We start from the raw sequence: 12,376 nt of genomic DNA on the forward strand, positions 1-12,376 counted from the left end.
CACGTATTTACTCTTGGGCTCCTTCCCAAAAGGCCTCGTCCTATTATATTTAGTAGATACTTATAAAGATGAGCTTTCACCTTTACACTACCGATGTGGGACATGAGTTTGCACCCTAACAATCCTCCCCTCAAACCAAGGACCATCATCTTGACTCGGACCTTGACTTTCATGGAGAACTCCCCACACCATGCAGCCCCATCACCTAGACACTCGCATCACCAAGTCTTGATAACCTCCCCTTAAACGACACACCATGTGTCTCACGGGGCTTGTGCTACACTTGCGTACCAAACTCCTCTGCATCCAATATACCCTGGATTGGCTCTGAATCCACTGCCTCAGCGAGTCACACCGGACCGCCTTTTTGGACTTACCATGGACCGCTTTTAGTTGCCTCCATTAAGCCTCAGCCCACCTCGTCGGGTCGCTGAAGATCTTCTCTTGGACGGCCTGCCGTCTCATCACCGTGAGACCAATGTCGCCTTACGCGAACATATTAGCTCTCCCTCGAGCTATAGGAGTTCCACGCCTTATAGTGTACGTCCAACTTCAAGTCTTGGCCTGATGAATCTTTGTGTCTAGCCCAAGTCGAACCTTGGGCTCTGATACCACTTGTTGTGCGGAAGCGTGAATATCCCGTGTTGGGCCTCTGCTGCATCTGTGTCTACTGTCCATAATAGTACGATATTGTCCGCTTTGGACCAAGCCCTCACGGATTTACTCTTGGGCTTCTTCCCAAAAGGCCTCGTACTATTATATTTAGTAGATACTTATAAAGATGAGCTTTCACCTTTACACTACCGATGTGGGACATGAGTTTGCACCCTAACAGTATTAGTGTATATAAACGGGTTCATGTATTCAGTTTAATGATCATCAATATACGGCACAATTGCCTTCTACATATAATTATTCTCACAGTTTATCATGGTATCATCGGAGCAGGTTTGATCCTTGCATCCGTCACATTCATATATACAATTCATTTTTTTAATTACTTGGTATCATGACAAAAATTGAAGACGCAGGCAAAGCAAAAGACGGAGATGGTGGCGAAAAGATGATCATACCACCATCGTCCCCGTTGTATCTCCATACTTCTAATAGCCCTAGTTTGTCATTACCACAAACTAAATTCAATGGTTAAAATTATGATTTATGGGCTGCATCAGTTTGCAATGGATTAGACGCTAAAAACAAGTTGGGTTTTGTCGACGGATCAGTCAAGAAACCCAGTGAAGAAGATTTTTATGAATTTGTGGCATGGCGGCAATGCAACGCCATGGTCAAGGCTTAGTTGCGTACTGTAATAGGACCGGAAAATCGACTGTCTGAACCAGGGTGGCCAAAAGAGTTACATTGAGTAACTGCTATAGAAATTAGAATAATTAACAAATAAAACAAGAATCGTACCATTTACATTGAGCAAATAGAGCATTCTTTTCAATTTTTCGAGCTAATAAAATCAGAAATTAGATAATTAATAAATAAAACAGGAATGAACCAGTAACAGCAGCATCGTCTCCGTCTCCGTCTCCGAGCTCGCACCCCTGCACTCCTCTAGTCGGCACCTCCCCTACAGTCCTTCGACCACCGTCGAGCAGCCCAGCGTCAGAGGCAGTGTCTCGGACCAATATTCGACCAAATCGATTTGATCAACATCAATGATGTCAAGTTCTTAATCGAACAATGACAACCAATGCTTCATCCTTCACAAAACCTTTATCACACTCCCTTTCCACCATTAAATCGATCGGAAAAGCTCAACAAAACCACCAACAACTTCACCTTTGACTATCTCGATATGGGCAATGATAAGGATTATGCCGAAGGAAAAGGAGATATGAATAAGAATGGCACCGACGATGATGGCCTTGGAGCTACGTCGGCGAGATCTGTACGTTGGTGCTCTGGGGGTAACGGAAGTTGTGGTGGTGTGGTTGTGGGAGTTTGGTGTAGGCAGTAGAAGGATAGGGATGAATGTTTAAGGCGTGGGGTGTGTCATATGTGTGGCTAAGATTTAAAATAACAGCGTAATATAATCTGACGGCCCTATAGAGTAGTTCGTACGGTTCGCACCGTACTTTAGTTTGCCACCCACCACCACTAAAGCCATCACCATTACGCCGTCACCATCACAACCGCCAGTTTATGACCACCACCACGACCACCGCCATCCTACCACCACCGTCGTCCCCACCAACACTGCATTACTCCCCACATACCTTATCACCCACGACCACCATAATACTCCACAACCATCACATCTGACCACCATATCTGACCACCCCACCACCACCACTACTCACCCACGAGTACCATTGGACATCCAAAGACCACCCACCCCAGATCCGTAACACATCACGATCACCCAACCCAAGACGCACCCACATCTACCATACGCAAGGTCACCCATTTCGAAAATTTCCCTGCAAATTCATAGATCTGGCATTTATAAATCATTTTTTTTACAAATTTATCAATAAAAACCAGAAAATAATAAAGGGAATATCATAAATGAAGTTTATATGGAAGGGGGCTTCGCCGGAAGTCAGTCGCCGGAGAAGGGAAGAGACGACGGAGAACATGGAAGAAATGATGTCGAGTATAGAGAAAAACACAGGTCGGTGCATCGCCGGCGTCTGGATGGTCGGCGAAGGTGTCGCCGTCGAAAGGTGGTTGGCGACTGACGGTCGGCGGCTTGTACAGGTGGTGGAGGCGTTGGGTTTGGTTTGGGGAAATGATGAGAGAGAAAGAGGATGAAGGGATAATATGAAAGAGGGACTGCGAGAATGGATTAGTATAGCGCGTGTGTTTGTGTCAAGATTTTTAAGTTAGTTCGCACCGAACTTTAAGTTTGTACGAGATCCTATTTCTATTTCTATATATATAATATAATATATATACCACCAAACCCCCCACCCCGACATTACCGACTCCTAACATGTAGCCTATAGATAGATGATCACACATTATTATACTTATTTTAATCCCACATTTTATCTCTTATTTGGTTTAATTAATAACTCGAGCTAGATTTATTCACCCGTTTTAGTATTAAAAATAATATTAGTCGTCTAGTTTTATATAATGCAATACACATTAGTTTTTGGAATATTAGTATTGTGATTCGATATTTTATCGTGTAGGTACGAAAAAGAGAAGAAGCGGGTTGAATAAAATGAGTCAAGACGGATCAAGTTTGACCGTAACCAAATGAATAAGGGCCTAAAACAAAAGAAAAGAATTGGAAAAGTCAAAGTTGGCTATCAACTCTTGTTTATTCCCAAAATCACACTCTTTTTGTTCTGGTATTTCGTTGGATTCAATCACCAACAACCATACTATTTGATTTCATCATCATGACCACATGACCATATCATCATCATCTTCACTAACCAAAGTCCACCATTTCCTTCATTCAACCCGACATCACCATGCTTCATCACCAACCACCTGCACCGTACCTGCAAACTCCACCACCATAGCTGACCCGACTGCGCTGCTCTTTCAATGTCGCAGCCACAACCATCACTCGATCCCATTAAATGTCGAGTCACCAATTCGACCACCTGCAACACCACCACCATTCTCAACCGAGAAATTTGAGAACCCAGAAACAACATAGCAGGATCAGCAGCAGCCCGTCATTGAAGACTCGAATCCGCTCCGTCGCCGTCGTACCGAGCCAAGACCGTCATAGCTCGAGTTATTCGAGATAGCTACACCTCAGATCACCGCAACAAATCCGATCCCATTCCTAGCTCCATGGAATCTCCAATCAGAAGGAAGAAGAAAGCAAGAAGGGCGAAACAGTGCAGCCGAGGGGCAAAACGATACCCGGTCGGGTGAAGTTATACCCGGACGGGTGAAATGATACCCGGTCGGGTATCTTGATTATTTTGAGCGGGTGTAATTTTTGTGGGAGGTTTTCCTCTCACGTGGTTTTGGGGGTAGAAGACAAAAATAAAGTTGCTTTGTTTTTTTGGTAGGTGTCGTGTGACACAATTGGAGGGGAGTAGATTATTATTAGTACTAGTTTTTGAACCCGTGCACTGCACGGGTGGCAACGTAAGGTTATTAGTAGATTTTAGTAGATCATAACTAAAATATTTATCTTCTGGACCGAGGGTGTAACGTTATTAGTAGATTTTAGATGGTATTGTTTGTTTACAAAATCTCATTTGTGACGGCATGTATCTAAAGTGACGGATACCATTTTCCCTCACAAAGGACCCAAATAGAGGAGAGAGGGAAGCACATGGGGGTGCACCCACCTTGTCCCCCTTATCCTTTTTGTGAGTGACATTATCCGTCACTTGCTCCGACCCGTCTTCAGCAAGACTAATTGTTGTTTGTTTTAAATTTAAGATGGGCCAAATATCAAACCATTTTTTTATGTATGAAAAAATATATTGATTTCCTCTATACATACTTATATATACACAACTGATGAATAATTAATCCGTCTTAAACTCAAAACGGATAATACCATCTTACGTTAAACTTACGAATACCCAAAATGAAACCGCAAGATAAACACCACATTTTTTTGGACACAACAACATTATTATATCCATAATTAAAATAGATAAATTGAAGTGGCATTGATTAGGATTTAGGAACCATTCTTTTGTTGTATCTTCCGAACACAAATTCTCATTATAGACGGACGCTATCCGTCTATACGTATAGACGGATACCATTTCCTCTCACAAAATACCCATTTGTCATAAAGTGGGAAGCACATGGGGGTGCCCCACCTTGTCCCCCCTACCCATTTTATTAGAGGTCTTTACCCGTCTGTTCGCCCCACCCGTCTATACCAAGACCTATTGTCTTCCAAAACACAATTACTCCACCGACAAAGGGGAATTAATTAGGAACCATTCTCTTGTTAATTTCACAATAATGTACCAACCTTTCATCTTCATCTTTTAGATCTTACAATAAAGCCGGGATGTCAAATTTGATGAAAGCTTAGGATAATCTGATGAAAGCTTATATGTGGTGAAGAGCTACTATACATAAGTGGGTACAAATTTGAGTTGTTGTTGGCATTTGTGGTTATACAAAGCCAACTTTTCTATCTTCAATCCTCTATTTCCATCATATTTGCACAACCATTCTCTTTTGCATGTCACGGTATTTTTTCAGTTTTGTTATTATGATTGGTTTATTGTGATTTTTTTTTGTTGCTTCTAAGATGAATTAATTTTAATCTTTTTTATGGTTCAGTTATGTCGTATTTTGTTGTTTCTATCAAAATAAATTTGGGGTTGGGGGTTTGACATGCAAGGGTCGGATCTTCATTTTATTGTATTGAATTGAATGAACTTGTTATTGGTTGATTTTTCTGGATATAGAATATGAAAAATGTTTCAGCTTACTTGTTTATCCCGTCGTAATTAATAATCAAATTTAAGGGTACTAAATTAACAATAGTTAGGCAATGGTGATAATAATAACACTGGTCTACAGCTCCAAGTGATGCAAATTGCTACGTTAAACTCAGTAAATAAGAAGGTAACACAGATTTGTTAGTACTATTATTAACTAATCCAATCCAGATAAGTTACCTTGCCATTACAAATTTTTAAAGATATCCTTAAATACTACATTAGTCGTAGCATTAGAAATCACACCGTCTTTGTCACAAATAAGAATTTTCAGCCCCTTCTTGTAGTTTACCCTTGATATGGCTAGGTACAGTTGTCCATGGCTATAAACGGATTTCGGATGATGTCGGGCCTTTCACAAAATTCAGTAGGGTCCTCAAATAGAACCTTTCACCACAATTTGGTGAAACGTGATACACTCTACCAAGAGAAAACCCACGTTGACTTGGTGTCCACACTCGATTTTCTTGATTCCCGACAAATTTTGAAGGGATCTCGACATACGTTAATTCCCTAGCTTACGCATACTCCTCATTACATCTCATCCTGGCTAGGAACATTGTCTTCTCAATCAAGGGCCTTTGAATGACACTGTCTATTGGATCATCGTCATTAAAGACAACATTATGCTCATTCGGCAATCAACATGAAGTTTTAATTTTATGTTATAGTGCACGACATTAATTTTGTAAAAGGGTACAAACCTGATCATCCACTTGAATCATGTATATTGCAAATAATGCGAATTTCTTGCTGTATAAATCTGGGCATTCCCATTTGCGGATCACCTTATATTGCAAATAATGCGAATTTCTTGCTGTATAAATCTGGGCATTCCCATTTGCGGATCACCTTAGCACGAACATTGATGTCACTAGTAGAAAAATATTTATTTGCGGCTCCAAAAAAGGGCTTTTTGCGGCGTTTTTCATGTAGCAGCAAATGGCAGGGCCGCAAATAACAAAGTTATTTGCGGCGTTAAAAAAACGCCGCAAATAAATAGGCTATTTGAGGCGTTTTTTTAAAAAAAACGCCGCAAATAGGTATTAAAAAAAAAAAAAAATTTTTTTTTTTTTTTTTTTTTTACAAAAAAAAATGATCTAAACAAATGATTTAAATATAATAGCTATCAAATAGAATAACAATCTTACATTATTTTCATTCATACATCAAATAGAATAAAACACATACAAATACACAATACTTCAAAACTAATTACATTGGCACTAAAATACAAAATTAAAAAGTAACTCAAGTTTGATTCTAATCTCAAGCTTCTAAAACATAAAGACCCCATAGTATACTACGGCTATAGGACTCCTTCGTTCAACAAACCAGCTCTTATGTCACCTCTCCAAATGTTCACCGCTCAAAGTGATTTTCCTGGAGTGCAGGCTTCTAGACACGAAATCCATCAATTACAAAGATGATTGATGAGAAATTTTTATTTACTAGGAAATGGAAATAACGGAAGGGGAAACTTCAATTACTTAACACCGTATCAAAATAAATAGTAGCATCAGAAAAAGAATACCTTTCTCAAAAGAATCAAATCTAGGGCTGAGTGTCGGCTTTCGCATAGTTTATCTCGACTACTTGGCTGCCACTTACCAAAATAACACAAACCTATCATTAAAATTATACAAATGTTATTCCAGATAATCCAATTCTTACAACGCGAACCACTAGCTACTAAGCAAATGAAACAAGGTCCAACAGCATCGTAACAATGTCACAACAACAAATGATCAAGAGAGTCAGTTGTCGCAGAGCCAGAAACCGTAGAGTATGTGGTCATATTCAAGTATTCAACATATACTGAACCGAACAACTTTTCATGCAAAATCTTAACAGCGATAAACAGTGGTTATGATTTCACATAACTACTTTGTACCGAGGTGAAAAACTCGGTTATAATGAGTGAAATGCGAAACATTTCATGCAACAACTTGTGATGATAAACAAAGTGGTTATAAATATAATATTTCGTGCAACTTGAAGAGAATATCTTCTGAATTAAGCAAGTATTTCAATAGTGTTCCTAAACTTGAGAAGCAAATGACTCCAAAGATTAAGTTTCTAGGAAACCTACAGTCATAGCCATGCAATTTTTCGTACCTCCAAATGTTCCATTCGTGTAGTTTACTGTCATATAGTTTTCACATAACTACTTTGTATTGAGGTCAAATACGCGGTAATGATGAACTGAAATGTAGACTATAGCTATTTTTCAAAGATAAAATTAACATTCCAGGAGGGCTACACTCAAAATACCTTAATTTTAGCCAACTATGCTCGAACCCGACCGACAAAATCCTCACATTTAGTTGAGCCATGAGCACTTTGCAGAGACTTCTCCACAATCTCATCCATAGTCCGCAAGATTTAATTGAGTTGAGATAAAAGTAGAACTTTAGTTTTTACAGGTATCCATTGTTTTTCAAAAGGCAAAAGAGAGGGCAGAAACTAAGAGATCAATATATATCAGTTAATCATATCACATAGTTTACCCGGCATGATTTTAAAAAGCAGTATTGTCTAGTATTTGAAACAGAAGATCTAATGGACACAGAGCCTTTTTCATTTGTAATGTATAAATTAGTGATTTGAAATACATATTTGCATGTCTTTTCCCATCCTAGTTAACAACTCTCCTTCAAGATAAAAAAAAATTACCTTGTTGCATCAACAAAGTTAAGACCTGTGCCCTTCTAAGACCAAACTCAAGTAGTAATTTCTCATTTCCAGTAACCATTCGGTGCCTTGCAGCATTAGTTGCCACCAGTGATGCAAAATTGACAAGGTTGACAAGAGTGGTTTCCAGTAGTTAGGCCACCTGAATTGACATGCAGGAACATAATACGGAAGCTTCAATGAGTAGTTGAAAATATCGTTAATGGTAAAACACTGAATTTGATTGCAATAATTAATGAGTGAAAGACCAATGTTTTAAAGGAATTGATTGATGGCTTGAGCACAGTTATAATTTCAAGTCAGGTGCACATCAAGAACCCTCCGATGAAAAAAAAAATGACCTGTCAACACTCAATGTGGAATATTTCTGAAACCATGTAGTAATATTTTTGTATTATTCCAATTAGATACGAAAGCTAACTCATACGAAAGCAGATTCAGCACATGCTGAGAATTTATTTGATGATAGATTTCACATGCTTTCAAAAAACTGATATTTATCGGTCTAGTGCGGGTGTATCAGTCTATGCTTAATGAGAAATGGGTACTGAGACACCACTGACAACAAATTATGTGGGCTGCCACTGCATTTATCAACCATAGTGACTATTCAATTACTAAACCATAGTGTGGGCTGCCACTGCGTTTCTCCAACTTGGCTGAAACTGCCAGATACGGTTATATTTAGCGCAAAATTTCCAATATTTTCATCTAAGATGAAGTGTAGCAAGACTAACTACTGAAGATAAACTCTATAAAATTAAAAGGGAGAATGTTTCAAACAACCATAAATCACAAAAAAGACTCCAGAAAGCCTTAATTTATACAAGGGCAAAAGTTTATCAAAACTGAAGGATCAAATCATAAAACACATAGAAAACAGTTGAAAACAAAATGGATAAAATACAGTACCAATCAATCTACTTAGCAAGGCTCATTAACTTAGTCAAATATACCAATTGAATGTTTAAATAGTCTAAAAACCCAAATGGATGTTCTAAAAATTCATTCATCAACAACAATCATTTTTGACCTAAAAACATTTGCTATAGGGTTAAATGGATAAAATAAAACAAGGCTAAAACCCTAATTATACGATGAATCATCAGAACTTTGATTCTATACAAAATCCTTGATTCAATTTGGAAACCCTAATTCATAAACATATATATTTTACTCGAATTTCGTGGCAAAAAATTACTCAACTATAATTAGCATAAAAATTAGGTGATAATCTGAATTACATGACGATGATTCATTTTGAAGAAATAAATGATTATCAAAACAAGTAATTTGACTATTCTATGAGGCGAAAAATTGTGAACTTACGAATGGAAAGATGTGAACTTCGAATGATAATCAGAAGAAAGCATGAAAAGATCGTGATTTCGGGCGGCGGCGGTGGTGGCGTAACGGGGGAGCGCTGCTGGCGAAGAGGAAAGTGGAAGAGGAAGGGGAAAGACATTGTGACCGTCTCACCGAAACTGAAGTGATACTTTGATAGTGGGGTTCAAGCGTGGTTTATTCCCTTCTGTAAATTGTAAGTTGTAACTTCTTATTTGCGGCGTTCTACCTAAAAACGCCTCTTATAATCTTATTTGAGGCGTCCCTCTTGAAAAACGCCTCAAATGTGAGTATTTAATTTTAAAAAAAAAAAAACCTGAAGTCTTATTTGCGGCAGTTAGGGAAAAACGCCTCAAATAGAGGGCTGCAAATAAATGTTTTTCTACTAGTGTGTACTCGTTTGGTTTGGTTGAGAAATGAATTGTTGAAAAGTTTAGTTTTATTTTGGAAAAGGAAGAATGAATGGTTAAAAAATGGAATAAAATGTGGCTTATTTATAGAATAAGTTTTACATTTTTTAGACCCTTATTAAAATAATGTAACAATATTTTTTTATTTTTTAAAATGATATGAGCTAGATTTTTGATTAAGTTAAGATCACGGTTGTTACATATGACTTATTTTGTAGAATATTTTTGGTTTAAAATTTCGGTAAAATTAGTAGAACTGATATGAGGGAGATTTGCGATTATTATTGTCATTTAGATATCTTTGAAATTAGCTTGGAGTAAATGATATGATATGATCACTTCGGTAAATTGCCGAGATTGATGTGTGATATCTTTTTCAAATTGACTAAAATATGGAGGCAAGCATATTTTATTATCAAAGAGGAGGAAAGGAGATTTTATGGAATATTTTTTTTCATATGGGTACTAACGTTTTTCCTGGAAGTAATCAGTATCATTCGTAAAAATCGACCATAGAATATAATAGGGGAATCAGTTCGTTTTTCTTCATTTGTTTCTCAAATGCGAAATAAGACGGGTAACATGTCATCATTTTACAATAAAATGTTGTTATTTTCTAATAACATGTTATCATTATTTTTCACATCATTTTCAGGATAAAAAATGACACCTCTAGTCATAACATTTTGTGGATTAAATGGTTAAATTTTCTTAAAAAATGTCAACATTTTATCCGTCTTATTTCAGACGGGAAAACAGCCCGCCTGAAATAAGAATTTGCGTTGGGGAATATCTTAGTATAAAAAAGATGAGGTAAGATTGTTCCTAATGTAGGCAAGATTGTTTACTGACCGTAATTAGACCATGTCAACAGTGGATTCTTAACTTAATTAATTTGATTTGTGGGTAATAGGATGAAATAGTTTAACAAATTAAAAAAATCATAAATTGATTCCATAAATTTCTCCTAAAATATTAAATGGCTCCATAAATATCTCCTAACAAAATTGTTTCCCTGATTGACCCGTGATTCACGGAACTAAAAAGACCAGGAATCATTCATTTCCATAAATATTTTTTGTCAAATATTTTGTAAACGCTAGTGGGGATTTAAAAATTTCGATGACATGTGGCAAGTAAATGGGGTGTGACACGTGGCAATCAAAGAGGTAGATGGTTGTTGTTTTAATATAATATATGATTATTATTATTATTATTATTATTAGTATTATTATTAGACTAGTATAAAAGGTCCACCCACATTATTAAGACACAATTACCACCTTAGAAATTAGATTAGAAATTAGTCTCTCTTACTCTCTCAATATTTGTAGAACCCTAAATATTTCCCTTTCAATATTTCTTCAATAAAATTTGTAATCATTACTTAATTAGTTTAATCAATCTCTTGTTTATCGAAGTTCTTCATTTCATCAATTCAAAGTTCCCATGTTATTGGTATAATTTTTTACTCTTATTTCTCTCTTTAATTTCATTTGTTTACATTTTGCTTTTCTCTTAATTCTTGTTTAATTGTTCATGTTAGACTTCTTGTTGTTTAATTGATGCTATTCTTTTTCTTGTTCATCTTTTCTTTGTTTTCCATTGTTGTTGCTCTCAAAGATTGAATCTTTGAATTTCTCATGTTAAAGATTGAGTCTTTGAGTTGCTTGTGTTAAAGGTTGTGTCTTTTAGTTCTATCCTCATCATTATTAGATTAAATTATCTTTCCTTATAATTATTGTTGATTTATTGCATGATTAGTAGTAGAATTTATTCTCCCACCATGTTTATGCTTAAAGAATCCATCTTTATTGTTTATTTTGCCCTTATAACCATGATTAGTGAGTAGTATTCTCACTAGGGTGCGATTAGACCCTAACATGAGTAATTTATCTAATTGAGTTTCATTAAATTAGTTGTTGAGGAGGGGTTGTTGGGTTTAACCAAAGGAATTGAATTGTTGTGTCTATTTGGGAGTAATTGTCGGTTTTGACACTTGTCCACCAACGGGAGTTGGTTAGGTTGGGATTGATTGCATTACCCCCTTTGGTCGTGTGCCGACTTGGGTTGAGCCCGGGAGGGAGAACCCAAGTGGGGTGCCTTTGTTTTTCGGTTTGATGTTCACCTTCGGGAGAAGGGTAGGGATGACCGGTAGTTTATCGCGGGCTTAAGCCCTTGATCTTGATGAGAGGTGAGCGGAGTGGGCCCACTTTGGTGAGCCTTGAGTCTTGAGTCGGGGGAAATCGAGTCATGAGCCCGGGAGGGAGTTGATTCGGTATCACTAGTGTCCCACCATGAGCCCGGGAGGGAGTTGGTGGGCGAATTAGAGGCGTCTCCACCCAATACACTTCCCCCTTAACAACTAGTTGAAGGAACTCATGATTTATTACGAATGTCGGTGGTTTAGTCGCTCCCTAGGCTTTAATTAACTTGAGTAAATCGTATTTGATAGCTTGCTTTCTCATTCTATAGTTTAATTAGTTTAATTTATTTCTTGTTATTTAGTTTAGACCTTTAGATAAT

At 37.3% G+C, this 12,376-nt stretch overlaps 1 long non-coding RNA gene across 2 annotated transcripts; it reads right to left on the reverse strand.

Moving 5' to 3' along the window:
• Positions 1-6,498: 6,498 nt before the first annotated feature.
• LOC141645884 (uncharacterized) lies at positions 6,499-7,846 on the reverse strand. 2 transcript variants are annotated; one of them, XR_012545208.1, is made up of 3 exons: positions 7,724-7,846; positions 6,937-7,028; positions 6,499-6,800 (listed from the first exon to the last, which is right to left on the reverse strand). It is a non-coding gene; the product is annotated as an uncharacterized LOC141645884 (long non-coding RNA). The 2 variants fall into 2 exon arrangements; XR_012545207.1 differs by having other exon boundaries at positions 7,677-7,765.
• Between the last annotated feature and the right edge of the window lie 4,530 nt (positions 7,847-12,376).

Source organism: Silene latifolia, chromosome 3, assembly GCF_048544455.1.
Source record: "Silene latifolia isolate original U9 population chromosome 3, ASM4854445v1, whole genome shotgun sequence".
Taxonomy (NCBI): Eukaryota; Viridiplantae; Streptophyta; class Magnoliopsida; order Caryophyllales; family Caryophyllaceae; genus Silene; species Silene latifolia.